This window comes from Lycium barbarum, chromosome 9 (genome assembly GCF_019175385.1).
Source record: "Lycium barbarum isolate Lr01 chromosome 9, ASM1917538v2, whole genome shotgun sequence".
Lineage (NCBI taxonomy): Eukaryota > Viridiplantae > Streptophyta > Magnoliopsida > Solanales > Solanaceae > Lycium > Lycium barbarum.
This window is the reverse complement of record NC_083345.1, coordinates 99,667,456-99,691,805: the sequence shown is the minus strand read 5'-3', so window position 1 is coordinate 99,691,805 and position 24,350 is coordinate 99,667,456. Positions and strand designations below refer to the sequence as shown.

The 24,350-nt window shown below is 38.1% G+C and overlaps 1 long non-coding RNA gene across 7 annotated transcripts in view; it reads right to left on the bottom strand.

The window, feature by feature from the left end:
- Positions 1 to 22,699, bottom strand: part of LOC132609155 (uncharacterized) — a 37,725-nt gene extending 15,026 nt beyond the window's left edge. Inside the window, exons 1-3 of one of the 7 annotated variants that reach the window (XR_009570716.1) lie at positions 22,431 to 22,626; positions 19,925 to 20,069; positions 6,493 to 6,733 (exon numbers count right to left, since the gene is read on the bottom strand). This is a non-coding gene — a long non-coding RNA (uncharacterized LOC132609155). Of the gene's footprint in view, positions 1 to 6,492; positions 6,734 to 14,182; positions 14,473 to 15,340; positions 15,358 to 17,922; positions 17,941 to 19,816; positions 20,070 to 22,430 lie in introns of those variants that run through there. The other 6 variants (XR_009570714.1, XR_009570715.1, XR_009570719.1 and 3 more) reach the window with 6 other exon arrangements.
- Between the last annotated feature and the right edge of the window lie 1,651 nt (positions 22,700 to 24,350).

Genomic DNA, 24,350 nt, shown 5'->3' with positions numbered 1-24,350 from the left:
TTGCAATGAATCAAAATTTCCAACTTTGTCTCCTGAATCTGCTAAAGTACTTTGCACTTCTTCCTCTTGAAAAATGATATCCCTAACAACCATGTCATTGTTGGCAGGGATGGGATTTATGTTACTTCCCTCAGAAGATGTCAACTCATGATCTGATGACTGCTGTGACTTCTCAACTACACTGTGCTCTATAGAATCAATGTTGATTTTCGTCACTTCCTTCATTTCTTCTTTCCTCTCATTCCTTGATTCCAAGACTTTTATTTTCTTCAAGACTATGCAACTTCTCCCCTTGAATCTCATGACTTACTACGTGTGAAAATATTGAAATCTTGTTTGCTACTTCCTTTCCTTGTATCTGATCTTTTGTACCCTTTGAATTATTCCCTTGATCACTAATGATTAAACATTGTTGCTGTGCCATGTCATCCTCAGTTCTATCATTATTTCCATTAATTACAGCTACCATATCATTGTTGTTCATTTCCTTTGGCATCTCCATCTTATCTTCATCAGCAACATCACCACTGCTTTGTCCTACTATGACTTGATCAAAATTGCTTTGATCAGTGCCACACAGAATTTCCTTTGTACAACCATCTCCACCAGTAGCTTGAGCCCCTTCTTTATTGTTACTATCATCTTTTCCGCCTTGGCTCTCCTTGACATTAATCTGAACCACTGAACCTTGCCCCCCTATCTCTGCTGTCTTTTTATTATCCCTACTATCCACCTGTTGGCCTTGAGATCTAGGTAGGTCACAACCTTTCCACTTGATAACACCTTAGGTACAAATATCTGGACAGGATAGTGTCTATTATGAAATCTTCTGGTCACATCTTTCTTCCTTGGATCACCATGTTTAGCATTTTGGTCCTCTTTCTTGGCATTTTGCTCCTCAGTAACAATGACCTCTTCCTCCACTCTCTTCTCTAGGTGAAGAATTCTACATTCCTCTACGGAATGCCCTTGCAGTTTGCATTCAGTACAATACTTGGGTAACTAATCATACTGGATTTTAACAATGACATGCCTAGTCTGCTTTTACTCTTCATCCTCAATTTGCATTACTACAGATTTTGGAAGATCTCCCAATAAATCAACTTGCACCTTAACCCTAGCACAGCTTGGTCTGGTTTTGTTAATAGTAGCTAAATCCAATTGCAATGGTTTACCAACTGCAGACGCAAGAGTGAATAAAGACTCTTTGACAAAAAATGTATCTAATAGATTCGGAAAGGAAATCCACGCCATGGCCATCGATGTTTCTTCATCAACTTTAAACTTGGAATCATAAATGAGGGGCCTCATTTGATATGTGAATCCATCCGAAGATTTCAAATAATATGCACCTTTTGACATGATATTGATATAATCTTCTAATAATGAACACCTAATCAATAATGTCCATATCTAAGAAAGCCTATTTGACATACTCCTTTAGCACCACACTGCAATGGTATAATTGTCCTCAATTCCTCTAATGCTGGCCAACCTTGAGAAAACTTGCCCACAATAGCGTAACGTAGTTTTTCCATAACATCCATTTGTGTAACTTCTGCTTCTATCCACTTTACGTGTGGAATCCCATCAATATACGTGATTGTCTTAATGGGAATGGGATCACAGGTCTGCTCAACATTAACTTCAGAATTGCCCGTAAGAGCCTGCACAAAGTTATTGGATCTGGAGTCTCGCTGGGTCTTGGGATTGTTATCGGTAAGACTCGTGGAATTTAGAGGTGGGAATTGAGATGTAGAAGCTAAAGCCAAAGGCTGGCCAGCCACCGGAGGCGGCCGGCCAGTGGCCAGGGTCACCATGATTAGGGTTTAGTGAGTTAGGGTTTGCATGGAAATCGCATGGGAGAAAAAAAAATCATGTTTTGCTGAACTAACATAATGGACATAGTGAATTAATAATTTCAAAAACCAAAAGACCTTATTGAGAGGAAAATTGAATCGTGAAAGGACCGTATATATCATGGCTTCTAAACGTTACAGACCTTTTTTTTTAAAAAAAAGAACGTTACAGTTCTTATAAACTCAAAGTAATTAGAAGAGCAATAATTTAGAAAGAAATTAATGAGACTAATAAAGAATTAAAAATAATGAGACCTATTTAGAAGATAAAAATATAATACAGATTGCTGCGAGGAAATTCATAGGTTTCTATGTTTATGTTGTTTTATTGCAATAAATGATTACTAAATTAATGTTAATGACTTTTGGGCTTTCTAAACTGAAAATGAGATAGGTAATTATTAAGAGAATGTAATTAATAAATAAATTTTATATCACATAAATAGAAAAAAGTAAGAAAAATGTCAAAAATTTGAGAAGATTATAAATGTCAATATATTTTAAAGGGTTTTACTCATTTACATAGAGAGAGGAGGACGGAATAATAAAGAAGGTTACCTCGTTACGTAAATTCGTTATTATAGTTTTGTTTGATATTTTCTTAATTTTTTCGTCATAATAAGGTTTGTGTTTTCTCACACGTGGAGAGTCATTTTTTTCAAGAAAATACCTAATTAATGAAAGATCACAACTATTTAGAGAAAATACGAGAGTCCGGCGCTGAAATGGCACAAAATTGGACCAAATTTCCATAAGGGGTTGTGGGTTACACGATTAACCAAAACGGGCTAATCGTGTAGCCCTACACAATTTACCCCAATTCATTAACGGTTTCCTCTGTTTCCGTCTTCACAGAATGTTAAATATATATATATATAACTTAAGGTAAATCGTGTACCCCTAAACGATTTACCAAAATTATTTTTGTAAATTGTGTAGGGGTACAAAAATAATTTTGGTAAATCGTGTACCCCTACACGATTTACCTTAAGTTTTTTTTTTTTTTTTCATCTTCCCTAAATCTTTTTTTTTTTCCCAAAAAATTTGATACTCCATCTACTTTGTGGAATCCCTTTGAAATAGTTTCTTCGTCACATTGTTATCAACAAATTTATATCTTGAGGTATTTTCTTTAACCCAAATTATTTTTGTTTTTTTGAATATATAATATTATTTTGTTACGTTAGATGATATATGCTATTTTCTTAGCTTTTGTTTGTGTTGGAATCGAGCCCTTATGATATTAATTTTGGTCTTGAAGTTTAAAATTGGTAAATTTCTGTTTTCATTTGTTAATCGAGCCATCCTTCCAGTGTCACTTGTTGTATGGAAATAAACTAAAGTTTTTAATTTTATTTGGAATTTTTTGTTTATTGGTTTGATTTTGTTTTAATTTATTCCATTGATGTTGTTTTGCTTCTTGATTAAAAAGTTTAAAGCTTTCATTAAAAAGTTTGATTTTGTTGGAATCGAGTCCTTGGGGTATTAAGTTTTTAGTTTACTAATTTTTAGTTTCTTTAATTTTTTAACAGGTATGGATCATCCATGGGTGTCCCTACATCCCTGTCCAGAAGTGTACGATGTGTTAACACTTCAACAGAAGCATCGATCACAGGGTGTGTGGGGTGGGACCTTAACAGGACCTAAAGCGTGCCTATTTCCACTTCGTGCGGTAACGACCTATCATTTTACTCCTGTTGACCAATTTCCTAGACTATTAGGTGGTTCTAGTAAAAACTGAAGGATTTAGAATCCTTAAGTGAAAGTATTTGACCAATAGTTGATTTTTGGGTAAATGGACCTTTTTCGAGTTTTTGTCGATTCAGTGAGGTTCGGAGGGTCGATTATGACTTGGTGAGGTGGATGGTTCGGTTCTCGAGGCGTTTGGTTACGTTTCGGGTACTTGGTTGAAAACTTGGTCTTTGGCCATTAGGTGTTGACCCGGTCAAATAGGCCTCTGTTGGGAATTCTGAGACCACAAGTGAGGTCGTAGCATGTTTTTATGTGTGTATGCATGTTTGGTTTGTATCTGTGAGGTCTCGAGTGATTGTCAAATTTCGGGGTTGGACTTGTGAAAACAAAACATACTTTTTTGGTATCTGGCGTCAGCTGTAGCGGCACCAGGCCCGCCATAGCGGGACCGTTATAGCGGGTGATCGATGTTTGGGATTGGCAGCAGACGGATATCTGTTGTAGCGGATGCGCTACAGCAAGCCCACTGTAGCGGACTCGGGACCGCTCCAGCGGGATTACGAGATTTCCAAAATCATTAAAGGGTAAGATAAAACCCTTAAACCCCTATCATTTCATTCATCACTTTCTGAGCATATTTGGGGTGAATTGGGTAGCTCTTGGATGAATCTTCATTGTGGTAAGTCTTCTAACCTAGTATTCATTTATTTAATCTTCCTAAGCTTGAATCCATGCTAGAAATCCATTAGAATCCAAGAGATAAAATGGGTTTTGATGATAACTTCTTGAAATGAGTTCTAATCCTTCTAAAAGGGAAATTGTTAGTGGATTTGACGAATCAATTCATAGAATTTGATGATTTCATAACTAATAGGCTTGAATCTTTCATTTTGTTGATTAATTTGAAGGTTGAAAAACTAGGGTTCATACCCAAATTGGGGGTTTACACTTGAATCGTGAAATTAGCCTATTCTTGAGTTATTTTAGCAATTGTTTAGTAGGATTGAACTCCTAGAACATGGAATTGCATATTTCACTTTCGAAATGACCGTTTACCTTTGTGGGACCGTTTCCATCTTTCTTCATAGTGGAATTTGACCCAAAGGATAAGTATATCAATATGGGTGTTGTTCTTCATGATTTCTACTATAGAATTCAAATATGATTAGACTTTGAGTATTTGGAGGCGCAAGGAAAGGGCAAGGCAAAAGTTTGATTGTTCATGGCCACTGCTCGGCTACCACGTAGGTTACGACTTACTTTAGTTAGACTTTGATTAGTGAAATGCTTGTATAGTAGAATTGACGGGAAAAGCATGATTAGGTCTTGAGACGCGATGTTGGGATGGATGTACTCTTAGGTTCGTATGACTTCTGATTATGTGGGCTTGTCGTCGTTACTTTACGCATTGAATCATAAGGTGTATGTGTTATACTTGGAAAAAAAGGGTTTATATAGACTATTTGTGTTGATTGAGGTGGTTTGATTGATTCATATTGTTGTTGAGCTAATTTATCTAAATCTTGTTGTGGCATATGGCATCATGATTTCGTACTTCCATTGGCATATGATTTCATTGATTTACCAGGTTTGTGTTTATTCACTCATTCATGGGACAGATATGGTTGATGAAAGCCTTATGATGATTATGAAAGGAACTGTGACACCTTTGAGGTATGTATGGTATATGAATCCGGGTCCGAGTCCCTTTCCGGAACGGAGGGTATGAGAATCCGGATCCGAGGCTCTTCCTGGAACGGAGGGTACGTGAATCTGGGTCCGAGGCCCTTTCCGGACGGATGGTACATGGACACCATAGGTCCCTTGCGGGTCATGACTATTGTGTGGCCGAGGCCTCTAGCATGTGTGTACATGTGGTATTACTGATAGGATCATTTCATTATATTGGATATCATCATTGCACGGAATAAGTTACTATTTATCGCATTTACTGGTTATTCTGTGTGGATGTTGTGCCTATCTGTTTATCTTATTGATTCTATGTATATTTGTATGAGCTATTCTTAGTCGGCCTATGATATCTACCGGTACACAGTGTTTGTACTGATACTACCTTGATGCATCCTTTTTTAGTGCAGATTGTGTGCCAGAGACATCTTCTAGACCTCACATCTAGCCTGAGGCTACTTCCTGACCAGATCCGAGGGTGAGCTCCTACCCGTGCCATGCCGCCTGAAGATCTCTCCTTATTGATGTCTATTTCATTTCTAGACATTTCTATTATTTTCAGACATTTATGTACTTCTTAGACAATTTTATGATTAGAGTCTTTGTACAATGACTTTCGGATTTTTGGGTTGTAATATGTAGTATTCCGCATTTATTTATTATCTATGGCATGACTTAGACTTATTATTATTGGTTTTGTTGTTCTTTAAGTGTAAATCAGATAATTGGTTAATTAATTAGTTAAGGGGATGGTTCGCCCACCAGGGGGGTTAGTGTGGGTGCCATCACAATGGATTGGGTCGTGACAGTGCGGATCGCGATTTCTGGAAGCACGTGAGGCTTCATCCTTTGCATCCCCGCATCCTTGACTACTTTGGTAGGCGTGGATTTAAGGGAGTACTAGAGGTAGGATCTGTCTCGTATGACTAGGAAGTCGTCACTGCACTTATAGAGAGATGGCGTCCTGAGACGCACACCTTGCATCTCCAGGTGAGGCGACTATCACATCACAAGATATTGAGCTCATGTTTGGCATGGTTGTAGATCGTTACCCTTTGATTCAAGCTAATGCTACAAATATAAACCTTGTGGGGTGGCAATAGTTGATCCACGAGCTTACTGGTTGGGCACCCGGTGTCACGACCCGACTAATGGGCCATGACGGGTACCCGGAGCTGACTACCGAGCACCACTCATACTCCTAGTCATCATACTTATTCTGCATTTAACTATTACTTCACGCTTCTAGACATAAGGAAAACCATTTTTAATTTCAAGCATATCTACAATGAGGAGAAATCATGAGACCATATTACCCACACATACGTATCTACGAGCCTCTACTAAAGTACTACACATAAAGACGGGACAGGACCCCGTCGTGCCCAAATATGTACACAAAACCATAAATTAATTAGCACCTCCAAAATAATGGAGTGCTCTCGTGACTCTGCTGATCAGCTCCTATGAGTCTGGGTCGCCTCCCTGTCTACCTGTGGGCATGAACATAGCGTCCAAAAAAAAGGACGTCAGTATGAACATTGTACTGAGTATGTAAGGCATGAATAAAATGAACATAACAAAGGAATCATAAGACATAAGATGAAGATATAACCTGTTTGACCTTTTAGAGTAAACACGTGTTACACATCATACATATATAAACATATCATATGTACCATCGTCGTTAATCCGCGTCCGGGTAACCATCATACGTCGCCCACTAGTGGTGTCATGTCCGGCCCTCTAGGCATGATGTAATCATAAGCATCCCGCCTTAGCGGTGACATGTCCGGCCATCTAGGCACGGTGGAATCGTATGTAGCCCGCCTTCGCGGTGACATGTCCGGCCCTCTAGGCACGGTGCTATCGTATCATCATATACATCTCATAACTTATCATGACCTTATCATAAACTTATCATAAAACATGTATTAGAATTCCAAGACAATCTATAACTATACCGAGGTGACATAAGGTCGAGAACCCCCGATTCCATTATAGAGAAATCATGTTCATCATACCTCACCTTGAAAGAACTAACATCATGAGGTGGGTTTAGCAACAATGAGTAACATCAAGGAGTCCTATGGGGATTATTGGCTTCGTATCAACATCATACCATGGACTTTAGAATCTCTAAACTTAGGCTTATTATTACCATTATTGTATTCATGACATATCTCTCATTTTATTGTCTCATAAGAAGCTTATATAACGTTGACTCATATTTTCCGAAATGTAAGAAGGTCATGGAGAGATAAAGGGAATTCGTATCATGAGAATCATGCCTTAGAAGGAAGGGACTAGCCTTACATACCCTTTCGTTTCGCTACTCTATCACTTGAACGTTTCCCTCCAATGTTCACGTTTCTACCTTCAAAAGAGTTTGTACTAACATTAGATAATCGATAGCTTAAGCACACTTGACTAAAGCTAGAGAAAATTGGGCATCATTTCCTTTGTTTATACCACTTTCTCCATATCATATATCAACTCCCAAACGTCAATAATAACATTCATAATATCATAAGCAACAATCTTTATTCACCTACATTATCCAAATTTCCCAATTTCACTTCAAATCATCCATAACCATGGTCAGAGTACAATATTACGTTCATCCCTATATAATGTTTATCCCATGTTCTTAATGTCATTTATAACATATTTATAATCACAACATATCAAGAATCATGATTCATATTAATCTACTACTCACAAACGTCACTAATCTCATATTTGTAACTCATTTCTATTTCCTTACATAATCCAAGTCTTTCAACCTCTCCATAGTCCAAATAACATGAAATGATCATAAAAATTATCTTTGATTGAGTAGGAATGAGTTTTGGATAGCAATACTCCACTTGAGGAAAACCCTAGTTTCACTTCCAAAGAGATTTCTTGCCTTGGATGACCCTAGTGAGCTTCTTGCACTTGATTCACTTGAATTTATGATATGAACTTTTGATTTCCTTTGTATTCTTGAAGATGAAATGTGTAGAACCCTCTAGAAGTCTTGAGAGAGATGGAGAAGTGGAAAGAATGAGAAAGTAAGAGTGGGAACATGTATTTATATTTGCAACTTATTCAGCCCGTCGGGTATTATACGGACCACTTATACGGTCCGTATAACATTGTACGGTCCGTATAAGTGTCCGTGGTTCACCATCAGGGAAAACATCTTCCTATTTGGTGTTATACGAACCGTATAATGTTATACGGACCGTATAAGCGGTCGTATAACCCCACCTCCCGAAAATTGTTTCCATCGTTCGTTTGATCTCCAATCCTTATAAAACCTTCTTGACACTTGTTTAACACTTCATTAGCAATCTAAGGATCGTTATAACTCTTCCTTAAGACACCATTAAGTCAACATTAGCTCGGTACTTTACGAAACTTTTCCAAAACACAACATATGCTTTGCCTTCCTTAAGGAACTTTCTCCTCTTACTTCCAGCGTCTTTGGAATCTTAATTAGAATCATTAAATAACCTTTCTTACTTATAGGAACATCGTATACTTCTCGCACTACGTTGGTCTATTTACTATGCAATGACATGAAATTTTTCGAGGTGTAACATTCTTCCCCCCTTTAAAAACATTCGTCCTCGAATGTTAAATTCTCGGGAATTCTACGAAAATTTCGCCAGAGTTTCCCCTGTAATAGGGCACTACCATCCTATCACATCAGCCCACAATAACAATGCCTCACAGGGCCACAACATAATAGCAATAAAGCTTGGCCACACACGACCCAAATGCATAAAAGGGAACATACACACCTTATAATCTTGATGTTTCATCTTGGATATCTTTTGGGGGTTGAAATAAGTGTGGGTACTTAGAATTCATATTTTCTTCCACTTCTCAAGTCATTTCTTCTCGGTTATTATTTCTTCATAAGACTTTGACAGAAGCTACCTCTTTATTTCGAAGTCTCTGCACCTGTCTGTCTAGTATAGCCATAGGTACCTCTTCATAAGCTAGCTTTTCTGTCACTTGAACATCATCTACTGGCACAATCCTAGTAGGATCTCCGACACACTTGCGAAGCATTGAGACATGGAAAACTGGATGGACTGATTCATGTTCTGAGGGTAAGTCCAATTCATAGGCTACTTGACCCACCTTGCGGACAATCTGGTAAGGGTCAATGTATCGAGGACTCAATTTCCCTTTCTTACCGAATCTCATCACGCCTTTTATTGGTGATACCTTCAGGAATACCCAATCATCAACTTGAAATTCTACGTCTCGCCGACGGTTGTCCGCATAAGACTTCTGGCGACTTTGGGCTGTTAACAGTCGATCTCGGATAACCTTGACCTTTCCCACTGCTTACTGAATCAATTCGGGACCTATTAATTGTGTCTCCCTGGCTTCAAACCATCCAATTAGGGATCTACACTTTCTTCCATATGAAGCTTCATACGGGACTATTTGAATACTCGAATGATAGCTATTGTTGTATGAAAACTCGATAAGGGATAAGTGGTCATCCCAACTACCACCGAATCTAGCACAGAGGCCCGTAACATATCTTCCAAGGTCTGAATAGTACGTTCGGCTTGCCCATCAGTTTGTGGATGAAATGTTGTGCTAAGTTTTACCTGAGTATCCAAACCTTCTTGGAAAGACTTCCAGAACTTAGCTGTAAACTGTGCTCCACTATCTGTGATAATAGACATCGAAGTACCACGGAGTCGCACTATCTCCTTAAGATATACCTTGCGTAATCTTCTGCTGAATAGGTAGTTTTGACTGGGAGAAAATGAGCTTATTTCGTGAGTCTGTCCACGACCACCCATATGGAGTCATACTTACTTCGGGAACGAGGTAACCCCACAATAAAATCCATGTTGATTACTTCCCATTTCCAAGTAGGGATTTCCATTGCTTGCAATAATCCTCCGGCTTTTGATGCTCAACCTTCACTTCTTTGCAGTTTGGACATTGAGCTACAAATTCTGCTATGTCTTTCTTCATTCCATCCCACCAATACATGAGCTTAAGATCGTGATATATTTGTCGCTCCTGGGTGAATAGAATACCGAGAATAATGAGCTTCTTCCAGACTCCGACGATGTAGTCCCGCAACATTTGGAACACATAGCCTATCTCAGTACCCTTAAGAACTCCATCTATAGAAATTTCAAACGGAGACTTCTCTTTCTCATGAAACGTACCTCTATAGTGGCTCAACTGAGGATCTTCATAGTGACGCTCTTTCACCTACGCGTCTAAAGAGGAAACGGTTGGATTATTAATATTAATTCCTGCACTGCCTGAATCAATTAGACGAACTCCAAGATTAGCTAGTTGGTGGAGCTCATGGATTAGTTCTTTCTTCTCCGAAGGAACTTCACATAGGTTGCCCATTGTTTTGCGGCTAAGTACATCAGCCACTACATTCGCTTTCCCGGGGTGATACAAAATACTCACATCATAGTCTTTCAACAATTCTAACCACCGCCTCTGCCGAAGATTTAATTCCTTCTGCTTGAAAATATACTGGAGACTCTTGTGATCCGTATAAATGTCAACATGAACTCCATACAAATAATGTCTCCATATCTTTAATGCATGAATAACCGCAGCCAATTCAAGATCATGAGTCGGATAGTTCTTTTCATGTTTCCGCAACTGCCTTGAAGCATAGGCAATGACTTTGTTGTGCTGCATCAACACATATCCTAACCCTACACCAGAGGCATCACAATATACAACATAACCATCTGGCCCTTCTGGAAGTGTCAAGACTGGGGCCGAAGTCAGTCTGTCCTTTAATTCTTGGAAACTGTGTTCACAAGCATCAGTCCATTGAAATTTCGCTAATTTCTGAGTGAGTTTCGTCAATGGTGCCGAAATAGTTTCGTCAATGGTGCCGAAATAGAGGAAAACCCTTCCACAAATCTTCTATAGTAACCTGCCAATCCTAGAAAACTACGAACTTCTGTGGGTGTTATGGGCCTTGGACAAGTCTTCACGGCTTTAATTTTCTGAGTATCAACTCGAATGCCATCAGCTGAAATAACATGGCCCAGAAAAGTCACAGAATTTAACCAAAACTCGTATTTTGAAAATTTTGCATACAATTCACGAGTACGAAGAATCCCAAGGACAATGCGTAAATGGCCTACATGCTCGGATTCTGTCCGAGAATATACCAGAATATCGTCAATAAACACGATCACGAACAGATCTAAGAGAGGTCTGAATACATTGTTCATCAAATTCATAAACACAGCTAGAGCATTAGTCAATCCAAATGACATTATCCAGAATTCATAATGGTCATACCTCGTTCTGAAAGCGGTCTTAGGAATATCTTCTTCTCTAACTCTCACTTGATGATAACCTGATCTCAGATCTATTTTGGAAAATCACTTAGCATCGTGTAACTGGTCAAACAAATCATCTATTCTCGGGAGAGGGTATCTATTCTTGATTGTCACCTTATTCAGCTGCCTATAATCAATGCACATCCGTAGGGAGCCATCTTTCTTTCTCACAAATAGGACAGGTGCTCCCCACGGTGATGAACTGGGCCTAATGAATCCTTTTTCAAGCAAATCCTTCAGTTGTGCCTTTAGCTTTTTCAATTCTGCAGGAGCCATTCGGTAAGGAGGAATAGAGATAGGCTTGGTGTCCGGTAACACATCAATAGCGAAATCAATTTCCCTTTCCAACGGAATACCTAGGAGTTCATCCGGAAATACATCTGGAAATTCATTCACTACCGGGACGGATTGAAAAGTCGGTGACTTTGCTTCGGTGTCATGAACTCGGACTAGGTGATAAATGTAGCCTTTTGCTATCATCTTCCTTGCCTTAAGGTAGGAAATAAACCTACCTATAGGTGACGCTGTAATTCCTTTCCATTCGAGCGCGGGTTCTCCCAGAAATTGGAATCGAACAACTTCCATTCGGCAATCGACATTGGCATAACATGAGGTCAACCAATCCATACCCATAATCACATCAAAATCTAACATCTCCAGCTCAACTAAATCAATTTTTGTCTGACAATCACATACTACAATTACACAATTCTTGTACACCTGCCTAGCTATCACGGGATCACCAACCGGAGTAGATATCTCAAAAGGTTTAACTGGCTCGGGTTTCACCCCAATACGGCCAGCAATGTAAGGAGTAATATAGGACAACGTAGAACCCGGATCAATCAACGCATAAACATCATGAGAGAATATAGTCAATATACTTGTAACCACATCCGGGGAGGACTCAAGATCCTGGCGTCCGGCTAGAGCATAAATATGAGGCAGGGTGCCACCTAAACTGGACGCGTCCCCTCTGCCTCTACCTCAACCTGCTGGGATCTAGGGAGTCAGCCCTATCGGGCGCACAGAAGAAGAACCAGCCGCTAATCCTGTGGGCTGAACCCCAACTGTACCGTACCTCGAGGGACAATCACGCATCACATGCCCAGTCTGTCCACACACATAACAAGCATCTATACCTTGACGACATGGCCTCGAATGTAACTTTCTGCACTGATACATCGTGGGACCGGTGGTCTTCTTTGGCTATAATCACCCCCAAACTACGAACCTGAAGCTCTCGAGCTTTGTCCTTGTCCTGACTGAATGGAGCGGTCAAATCTCCTACCTGCAAACCGTGGAGGTGCACTAGTCGCTGACTGGCCTGAGTATCTAGAATATGACTGTCTCGGTCCCCCTCTATAGTCGTTACCGGTACCCATAGATCTGGCCCTCTTACTCTGCCCCCTTTCACTGTCACGCTCACCCCTTTGCGGATGCTGCTGCTCTTCTAAGTTTTGGGTATGGGCCTGAATACGGGAAATATCCATCCCCTCTTGCAACGAAGTTGTCAAGCAATCTTTGAACAAGTGTGGCCCTAGGCCACTCACAAACCTGTGTACCCTGTCTCCCATGTCAGCCACCATAGTCGGAGCATATCTAGCCAACGAGTTAAAGTGAAGGATATACTCCCGGGCACTCATATTTCCTTGCTTCAAATTTAAGAATCTGTCTGCCCTAGCTCGACGGACCTCAGGTGGCAAGTAGTGGCGGATGAAGGCACCTATAAACTCTTGCCAAACTGGAAGAGGTGCATTCTCTTTTCTTGAAGATATCCAATTGTTATACCAAAGAACCGCCACATCCCGGAGTCTTTAAAATGCTAACTCCACAGATTCAGTTTCGGAGGCATGAATAATTTTCAACGTTCTCAACATCTCATTGATAAAACCTTACAGGTCTTCATCCGGCTTTGACCCGAAAAACTCTAGAGGATTTAAACTCATAAAATCACGAGCTCTAGTACTAACTGCCCTGTTACTTGGACCCGAACTCTGCCATTGTGCCTGGGCGCAACTAACTGTGTCGATAAATGAATAGCTTCGGTCATTTGTTGACCCGAAGCAACCGGTAAAGGAATTGGAGGCATAGGAGCTGGGACTGAAGCCCCCTCTTGTTCTTCAAGAACAGGCGGAGTGGAAGAGGTATTAGATGGAGCCTCATTATGTGATTCACCTTCTTCTACATTAGTTGGCGGTTCCCTTTCTATCTGTCTTTCTATCGTAGCCTTGCCCTTCTAGGTAACGGTAGATTTTCTCTTTACCAGCATTTCTGAAATCATAATCACACCATTAGGGAGGAGTAAATCTTATAACATGACTCTATCGCACGATCTGGTAAGAAGAATAATGGTTATTTTTCTTAAATACCCTGTAGCCTCTTGTTTATAGATGTAGTGCGCAACACACCATAAACAAGACTCTACTAAACACGGCTCGTAGACACTTCCTAGGACTGAACTGCTCTGATATCACTTTTTGTCACGACCCGACTAGTGGGCCATGACGGGTACCCGGAGCTGACTACCGAGCACCACTCATTCTGCTAGTCATCATACTTATTCTGCATTTAACTATGACTTCACGCTTCTAGACATAAGGAAAACCATTTTTAATTTCAAGCATATCTACATTTGTATACATAAGCCTTCCGGCTATCAAAATAACATATATACAATGAGGAGAAATCATGAGACCATATTACCCACACATGCGTATCTACGAGCCTCTACTAGAGTACTAAACATAAGGACAGGACAGGACCCCGTCGTGCCCAAATATGTACACATAACCATAACTCAATTAGCAACTCCGAATAATAGAGTGCTCTCGTGACTCTGCTGATCAGCTCCTATGAGTCTGGGTCGCCTCCCTGTCTACCTGTGGGCATGAACACAGCGTCCAAAAAGAAAGGACGTCAGTATGAACATTGTACTGAGTATGTAAGGCATGAATAAAATGAACATAACAAAGGAATCATAAGACATAAGATGAAGATATAACATGCTTGACCTTTTAAAGTAAACAAGTGTTACACATCATACATATATAAACATATCATATGTACCATCGTCGTTAAGCCGCGTCCGGGTAACCATCATACGCCGCCAACTAGTGGTGTCATGTCCGACCCTCTAGGCACGGTGTAATCATAAGCATCCCGCCTTAACGGTGACATGTCCGGCCATCTAGGCACAATGGAATCGTATGCAGCCTGCCTTCGCGATGACATGTCCGACCCTCTAGGCACAGTGCGATCGTATCATCATATACATCTCATAACTTATCATGACCTTATCATAAACTTTTCATAAAACATGTATTAGAATTCCAAGACAATCTATAACTATACCGAGGTGACATAAGGTCGAGAACCCCTGATTCCATTATAGAGAAATCGTGTTCATCATACCTCACCTTGAAAGAACTAACATCATAAGGTGGGTTTAGCAACAATGAGTAACATCAAGGAGTCCTATGGGGATCATTGGCTTCGTATCAACATCATATCATGGACTTTAGAATCTCTAGACTTAGGCTTATTATTACCATTATTGTATTCATGACATATCTCTCATTTTATTGTCTCATAAGAAGCTTATATAACGTTGACTCATATTTTTCGAAATGTAAGAAGGTCATGGAGAGATAAAGGGAATTCGTATCATGAGAATCATGCCTTAGAAGGAAGAGACTAGCCTTACATACCCTTTCGTTTCGCTACTCTATCACTTGAACGTTTCCCTCCAATGTTCACGTTTCTACCTTCAAAAGAGTTTGTACTAACATTAGATAATCGATAGCTTAAGCACACTTGACTAAAGCTAGAGAAAATTGAGCAACATTTCCTTTGTTTATACTACTTTCTCCATATCATATATCAACTCTCAAACGTCAATAATAACATTCATAATATCATAAGCAACAATCTTTATTCACCTACATTATCCAAATTTCCCAATTTCTCTTCAAATCATCCATAACCATGGTCATAGTACAATATTATGTTCATCCCTATATAATGTTTCTCTCATGTTCTTAATGTCATTTATAACATATTTATAATCACAACATATCAAGAATCATGATTCATATTAATCTACTACTCACAAACGCCACTAATCTCATATTTGTAACCCATTTCTATTTCCTTTCATAATCCAAGTCTTTCAACCTCTCCATAGTCCAAATAACATGAAATGATCATAAAACTTACCTTTGATTGAGTAGGAATGAGTTTTGGATAGCAATACTCCATTGAGGAAAACCCTAGTTTCACTTCCAAAGAGATTTCTTGCCTTGGATGACCCTAGTGAGCTTCTTGCACTTGATTCACTTGAATTTATGATATGAACCTTTGATTTCCTTTGTATTCTTGAAGATGAAATGTGTAGAACCCTCTAGAAGTCTTGAGAGAGATGGAGAAGTGGAAGAATGAGAAAGTAAGAGTGGGAACATATATTTATACTTGCAACTTATTCAACCCGTTGGGTATTATACGGACCACTTATACGGTCCGTATAACATTGTACGGTCCGTATAAGTGTCCGTGGTTCACCATCAGGGAAAACATCTTCCTGTTGGGTGTTATACGAACCGCATAAGCGGTCGTATAACCCCACCTCCCGAAAATTGTTTCCGTCGTTCGTTTGATCTCCAATCCTTATGGAACCTTCTTGACACTTGTTTAACACTTCATTAGCAATCTAAGGATCGTTATAACTCTTCCTTAAGACATCATTAAGTCAACATTAGCTCGGTACTTTACGAAACTTTTCCAAAACACAACATATGCTTTGCCTTCCTTAAGGAACTTTCTCCTCTTACTTCCAACGTCTTTGGAATCTTAATTAGAATCGTTAAATAATCTTTCTTACTTATATGAACATCGTATACTTCTCGCACTACGTTGGTCTATTTACTATGCAACGACATGAAATTTTCCGAGGTGTAACACTCGGTGAGGATTGTTTTGACGGTGTTAGTAGGTTGCAAGTAAATTTGTTAAATATATGAATGGCTTACATGCCATTACAGATCAGACCACCGAAATTGATGTGCAAAAACAGGTTAGATTGTACTTGTTATAGCTCTGTGGCGTCACGATATTTCTGGATAAGTCTGGTGACTTGCTTAATTTAGACTATTTGCTTGACATGTGTGAGCTTAACGCAATGAGTACACAAGCTTGGGGAGTGGCTGCATTGTCATATTTGTATAATTCTCTATGTCGCGCTTCGATGACCAAGGCCAAGGATGTGTGTGGATTGATTTCCTTGTTGCAAGTACGTGACTTTTAAAATTATGTGATTTTATTTAGTTGTCTTATTTGATAGTTATAATCTTTATATTTTTTTAAATTTTTTTAATATAGATCTGGGCTTGGGAGCAAATTATACCGATGCAGCCACCACACACAGCTCTTCAGTCACACCCGGCTCTTGCACGAAAGTGGACTCATCATAGAGTCAGCGAAAATGAGGCATGTGATGTGCTAGCCATATGTAGGGATGTATTGGACAACCTAACAGATGGTCAGGTATTTTATCATAACTATGCTTGTTATTGACATTTTGATATAATAGTTACGCTTATGCGTAATTTGTTTCTTTTATTATCATGTAATTTTATGTTCTTTCTATCATAGTTTGTGTGGTAGCCTTATTCAGAGGCCATCATTAATGGACTCCCCGAGTGGTGTCGGCGTGGCTGAGATATTTGGATGGCGCAGGTACTACGTATCTTTCCCACTATGAATATTAGGTCTCAAAGAGGTACACTTCAACAAGAAATAATGGTAGGAGTTGGTAGCCAGTCACATAATACGAGTAACTTTGACACACAATATGACGGTGTGGCTCCAAGGCGCTATCATAACTTTGGTTGGACTATGCAAAGTTGTGATATTCCGGGACCGAGTAATGCTCCAAGTACAAGTGAATTAGGTGGCGACAGTATCGTTCGACATTGCCCTGCTCAGGCGGAGTCATTTATGGAAAGGTAAATATAACGAAGTTTTGTTCACTTAAATTAGGAGACTCTAACTAATTGTTTTTTAGATTTGAACGCCTTGAATTTTGCTATGTTTGTAGGTGTAACGATTTTGAACAAAACCCCATATTGACTCAGCTCACACAAATTGTGAGCAATAACAATGTAGCTAATGATCAATCAGATGAGTTAGATAGTGATATCCCATTAGATCATGACGAGACAAACGATGATCAATCGTCTGGTGATGATGGTCATTCTTATAAAGACGTTACTGCCCGAGGTGAACGTAACATTGGCTATTACTGCCCGGATGATTTTGCCTTCATGAGAGATGACGGTCCAGTTCAGCCTACACTTTAGGATCATAAAAAACCAGAATTTATCAATTCAGGTTAGTATGGTGGCAATGAATTTTCAAAATATATCATTTTGTTTGTTGGCCCATTTTTAGGGGTTGATAATTTTCCTTATATTATACAATTAGGTATGTTATTTCAGAACAAACAGCAAATGAAAGGCGCATGAGATTATATTGTCTCGAAGAAAAGAAAGAGTTCATTTCTGATCAGTCCAAAGCTAAATTTTGGAAGGTTATTTGCAAGCATCATATGTTGGGATGTGAGTGGATGATCCGTTTAAGAGAGATTTCAAGTGGTATGTGGAAGGCAGGAAAAATGGTCAAGAAACACTTGTCTCACGGATGATTACAAGGAGGATCATTTTAATTTAAACAGTCAATTGATTGCTACTACGTTGATACTATGTATTATGGTCGACCCACACATCAATATTAAGGCTGTTTAGGAAAAAATAAAAGGGTTGTATACGTTAACTCCTAGTTATAGAAAAGCGCAAAAGGGGCATAAGAAAGCTTTTAAAATGGTATATGGAGATTTTGAAAATTCTTTCAAGTAATTGCCCCGATACATGGCTGCCCTACAATATTTCAATACGGGGACCGTTGTTGAGTGGGAGCACAAGTCAACTACAATGCAACGCGGTCACATCTTCAAGTTTCTTTTATGGGCTTTTAAACCAATCATTGATGGATTCAAAAATTGCAGGCCGGTCAACTCAATGGACGACACTCATCTCTTTGGTAAGTATGAGATGAAACTGTTAATTGTTGTTGGAATTGATGCAAACAATAGCATTTTTCCACTTGCATATGTTGTTGCACGTGAGAGCTTCGAGTCTTGGACGTGGTTCCTTATGTTATTGTGAATGTTACGGTTCACTTTTACGCGAGGCATAAAAGCTACTACAAGGCTGTAGACTCTATTCGGATTTTATACTTTTTAGAGTCGCCACCTAATTTTATAAGGGAAATTAGGAAAACCGAATTAAAGAATTTATTCAAACAAGAGAAAAATCCTCTAAAACCAGAATTCGAAGTAAGGGTTCTGGTGATCCCCTAAAGAAGGTTCTAAGCACCCTAATATTAAGGATCAGTAGAATACGATTGACCTACGAACTTCAATGTGTAATTAATTATGATTATTTGCTTTCTTTAGGAAAATATTATAAGGAGATTAAAATCACTTCATTTTCGGATCAAAACACACTTAAATTTTTCTCTTAAGTAGAGTTCCTACTAATTTGATCAAATGTCATGATTTTTTCCTTATAAGTTTATATATATATATATATATATATATATATATATATAGAGAGAGAGAGAGAGAGAGAGAGAGAGAAAGAGAAATGGAGTATATCTCCCTTTTGAAAATATAGAATAGGTTTTTTATAAGTACAAATAAAGAGAAAAAGAGTTTAATTATTTTATTCATTTTAGCCCATCTTGGGTCAATCAATATTTTACTCCAAAGCCATCTTATTTCAAAACCATAGTCCAAATATATCTCCTCTTGTTTTTATGCCTTAAGGTTTGAACTTGAACCCAACAGGTTTGAAACAACCTTAAGTCGAAATTGGTATTTTTGAAACAGTTCAGTCATTTTTTCTTTGAAATCAGTTTTTTGTTTTCTTTTTATTCAAGATCAGCCCAAGAGTATAGAGGTTAAATTCCGATTTTTGGTCCAAAATTGAAGGTTCAAAACAGTCCCATTTTTAAAAGTCCGCATACATGTATATACATATACCGTATATCAATTTCCAGTTTTTCAAAGACTTTACCAAAATCTATTTACCAATTTCATGCATCATTTGTCCTTACTAAGTTTGATTTGAAAATTATTTGAGAAATCACTAATTTTCTACGCAAAATTCCTAAGTTCTAACACATCCGGGTTTCAATATTTTACAATCATTTGTTTACATATACATATACAAATTATATAAAAATGGAAAAAGAGAAGAGTTAGGCTAGTGGGCCTACCGAAGCTCACTAGTTGCCATTTTCACCCGTTGGGCCTTCAATCCGCGGCTGGTTGCTAGAAATGTGATGGGGGCTGACTCGATGAAGAATGACATGTTGGGCTGGTCCCAACAGAGAATTTGGGAGACGAAATCCATTGGGACTCCTTTGGACATCACATGCACAAGGAATAAAGATAAAAATTAGCAAGTGATCCTAAAACCATACAAAGTCGTTAAATAACCATTCTATTGTTAAAAATCCAAATTCACACAAACTAGTTAACAAACAGCTACCGAAACAGAACTGAATTCTTTAAACTCAGATTAGATACCTAATGAGGAACTGGTTAAACAGCTTGTTCAATATCCAAACAGAAAGGAACTAGTTATCACACACAAGGAAAAGATATTTAAAGTCATGTAGGTACATCAGCAGCAAAGAATGATTTTTGAACAATGTCTAAGAATATGAAATTTGTCCAGTTTAGAAAAATAACCTTCTAATTTTAGATAAAAACTTTAGCCTACAACTTAACTAACCAATACTTTGAATGGAGATAAAAACCTTAAGTAGACATGCCAATCTATCAGCTTATTTCCTTAACAGATTTGTAGAAAAATAGGTGATGCTACTGGACTTTAACAAAGCTAATTGTACCATCAGACGAACTTAGTTAAGACATAATGGAACTGGGCACTTAAACCACTAAGGCAGGAATACTTTAACTACAAAATCTAAGCCAATTGCTTAGTAGGCAACGTATCAAGTAAAAAGGTCTTAAAGGAAATTCCAGGCTAGCTTGTTAATTTCAAAGGGACGCAACTGAAAGGATAACTAAGCCTTTCATATCCAGGTTACTAGAGACTTATTCTTAAAAAGCAGTTTGAATCAAAGGAAATAAGCAAATCTAATTTTTGGAAAGAGGAGAAGAAGCCTGAAAATCATACAAGAAGTTAAGCTGAGCTCAGAGGCCACCCAAAACTTAAGCTAAATAAACAAAGTCATTTCTCAACCTCTAAAGGATAAATGGATCAGAAAGTATTGACAAACCTCATAGACATAACTGGCATTTGAATACCACAAAGAGCACTGATTTTAACACTAGGCAGCAGTTCATTAGTTGACTATTCTTAGCAGTTCTGAATGTAGGAAAGCTTGAAAAGACATATTTAGGTCCCAAATAAAACTAAAAAAATGTCACTTTGTCATACATCAAGAACAAGAGGAAACTAGAGTTGTGTTCAGTTGTTTTGAAAGAGAATTTTGGATAGAAATGAAGGCAGGTCATGCGACAAACAGTATTCAAATTCAACTAGTGTTTTTTAATCCCTTCTTTCTTATTTCAGAAACTTCGTACACTTAATGAAACATCACTGACCACTGGAGCAAATTCCACATTTAGCATGGATTCTGGACTTCAAAACACAAAGAGAACTGAATAACCAGAAAGGGAGGAAAACATCAATAAAGGGAATAATAATGAAACACTATCCCTCTTAGCTATCTAACTTTATGTTCAACAAGACAATGGCTAATTGTGAAGAACGGACTTAATCTTCATTTTTTGATTAAAACAGTAAAGGAAAATGTCTAAACCAGCAGCCTTAAATAGCAACAGACAAACATACTAAATTCTGAAACTTACTAATTCTTATCAAAAACATATAATTAAATCTTTATACTCTATCATATTCATATTCTTACTTCCATAAAAGTTCAACTACCTTCATCCTTCAATAGTCACGACTCATATTAACTAAAAAATACTAATGCAATAGGTAAACTGTAATAGGGATTAATGAACCAACAATCTCTTGATTAGGATCCATTCAGAGACAAACTAACGTACAACCACACACAGGGATTTCTTAAACTATATCAAAGGTTAGTCAGGAAGCTAAACTTGATTTGAACTAAATTGATTAGCGTGCTGATTTTATCTGAGTTTAACAGTGGAGGGATAGAGTTATACAAGTCCATGTTTCAATACCGTAACAACGAGACAACATAACAGAACTAAGGTGAAAACACAAAACCCCAAAAATCAATAACATTGCATATTGATTTAAACTTCTTACTAATATAAACGCAGAATAGGCAATCGGAAAAATAAATAAACTAAGACGAGGAAAGAAAATTGCGCTGTTGTCGAGCAGCGACGGGGGCGACTAAAGTTGAGTCGATCACCTTCAAACCAACGCAACAACTAACTCGAACTTGAAAAAAAAAAAAAAAAACTTGTTCCGATGATTCAAAACTCAGCTTCTAAGAGAAAATTTCTTGTTTAAAGCTAAAAATTGAAAAGTTCAGAACTTGGGGATGTGAAAACCTTGTTTGATAATGAAGAAGAGGGTTCTATTTATAGAGCCCTAATTCTAGGGTTTGAGATGTTCAAATTCGATGTGGGACTTTTTTAAAAAAATTGAAATTTGTTTGTATTTTGTTTGAAATCCGAATCTTGTCAAGAAAGTTTTAATTCCAATTCAGAAAATGAAGAAAAGGAAAATGGGAAAAGGGGTGTTACCGCTTGAATTGGAGAAGATGACAAAGAGCAATAAATTTCTTTACCCAAAATGTTGAAACAAAGCCTGTTAAGGCTGAAAATGCATGATCTCATGCCAAAAATGGCCGGAGACAGCTCATTTTGAATGAGCTGTGCGCGGTAGGATTGAGCCATTAGGCTTCGTTTGGGGCTGTTGTGTTAAGGAAAACTGAAGGTCCTGAGTTATTTTTGGGGAATTCAAGCTCAGATTGGGTCGGGTATGCATATAGTTGGGCTGGACCAGATTTGAAAAATTATTAGGATTGGGTTGATCTTTGGGATTAATGAAGTGACCATAATTGAATTTAAAATACAACCTATTTCATGCCGAAAATAGCCAAATCGATTTAAACCAAATGTTTTCAATTAAAACCCTTTTCTAACCAAATTGGAATAAAACCGAGAAGAATTAAATGATCAATTAATTAATTAAGCTTCTTGACTAAATAAAGTAAAACAATTACTTGCAAATAGGACTAATTATAATAATTTAGTCGTGGAAGACTAAATCAATAATTAACGATACGTTCTTAACTAAACACTCATTTTTTTATATATAAATTGATTTTTCAATTGATAAAATAGTCATAATTAATACATAAAATTATATGTAAAATATACAATATATATATATATATATATATATATATATATATATATATATATATATATATATATATTAGGGATTTTGTCAAATGAAATGGCAAAATGGCTCCAAATGTTAAGTGGCATTTTGGTCTATTTTTTGTACTGATAGTGGCATTTTGGTCTATTTTTTTTAAACTATTTGGTGCTTGCTGGACATACTATGGTTTTGCTGCTAATCAAATTTGGCCATCATCTCTGTTTATGCAATATTATTTTATCCATGCTTGTTTTATTGATTGCTTATGTTGTGTTGCCTAGTGGCCCTAAGTTAATGTCACTGACCTTGTTGTGCAAATGCTTCGTGTTTGCTCTTTTTAATTATGCCAAAAGGGGGAAATAAATGAAAATTGATTAGGGAAGTCAGGGAGTTTGTTTAGTGTTTGTTGGATAAGTTTGTTGAGCAATGAGTTTGACTCTCAGGGGGAACAAGTGGGGAATCTAGTCCTCAGGCGGCATACAATTGTGTGTTCTCATCATCGAGGGGGGGAATTGATGAGCTATGATACCTTGTGTTTTGATGATTTGACAAACCTCATTTGTGTGGCATTCTGTGTTACGATGTTTTGACAATGACAAACAAGTGGGACATCTGGTCCTCAGGAGGAATACAACCATGTGTTTGTCATCATGAAAGAAGGGAAAATTGATGAGTTATGATAACTTATGTTTTGATGATTTGACAAACCTCATTTGAGTGGTACTATGTATTATAATACTTGAAAATGACAAACCTTATTGGAGGGACCAGATGGGATCAGGTGTTCTCACTCATGATACCTTGCAGTGTGATTAACCTTATTCAAGGAACCAAATGTGTTCAGGTTCACTCGATAGGGAGAATGATGAGATATGATACCCTGGGTTGTGATGATCTGACACATCTCATTCAAGGAACCGGATGTGATAAGGTTCACTTGATGACTTGGTTAATCTTACAATACATCACGTACTGATGGGATAACATTCTCTTCTGAAGAACAAAATCCAATCAGCCACACCACTCCTCTGAATAACCGGATGCAATCAGCCACACCACACAAGCTGCAAGATATGTTTATGAAGGGACCAGATGAGGAGTTGGATAGGGACCAGATAGGCTTTCAGAGGGACCAGATGGGATCAAGTCCCCTAGTCGTTGCTCGATCAACTCTACAGCTGTAAAGCTGCTACCACTGTACCGACTGGACAGTGTAGCAGCACAGCTGTGGATAATGCAATGTCCCTTTCATCTCAACACTTATCTCTTATAAATAA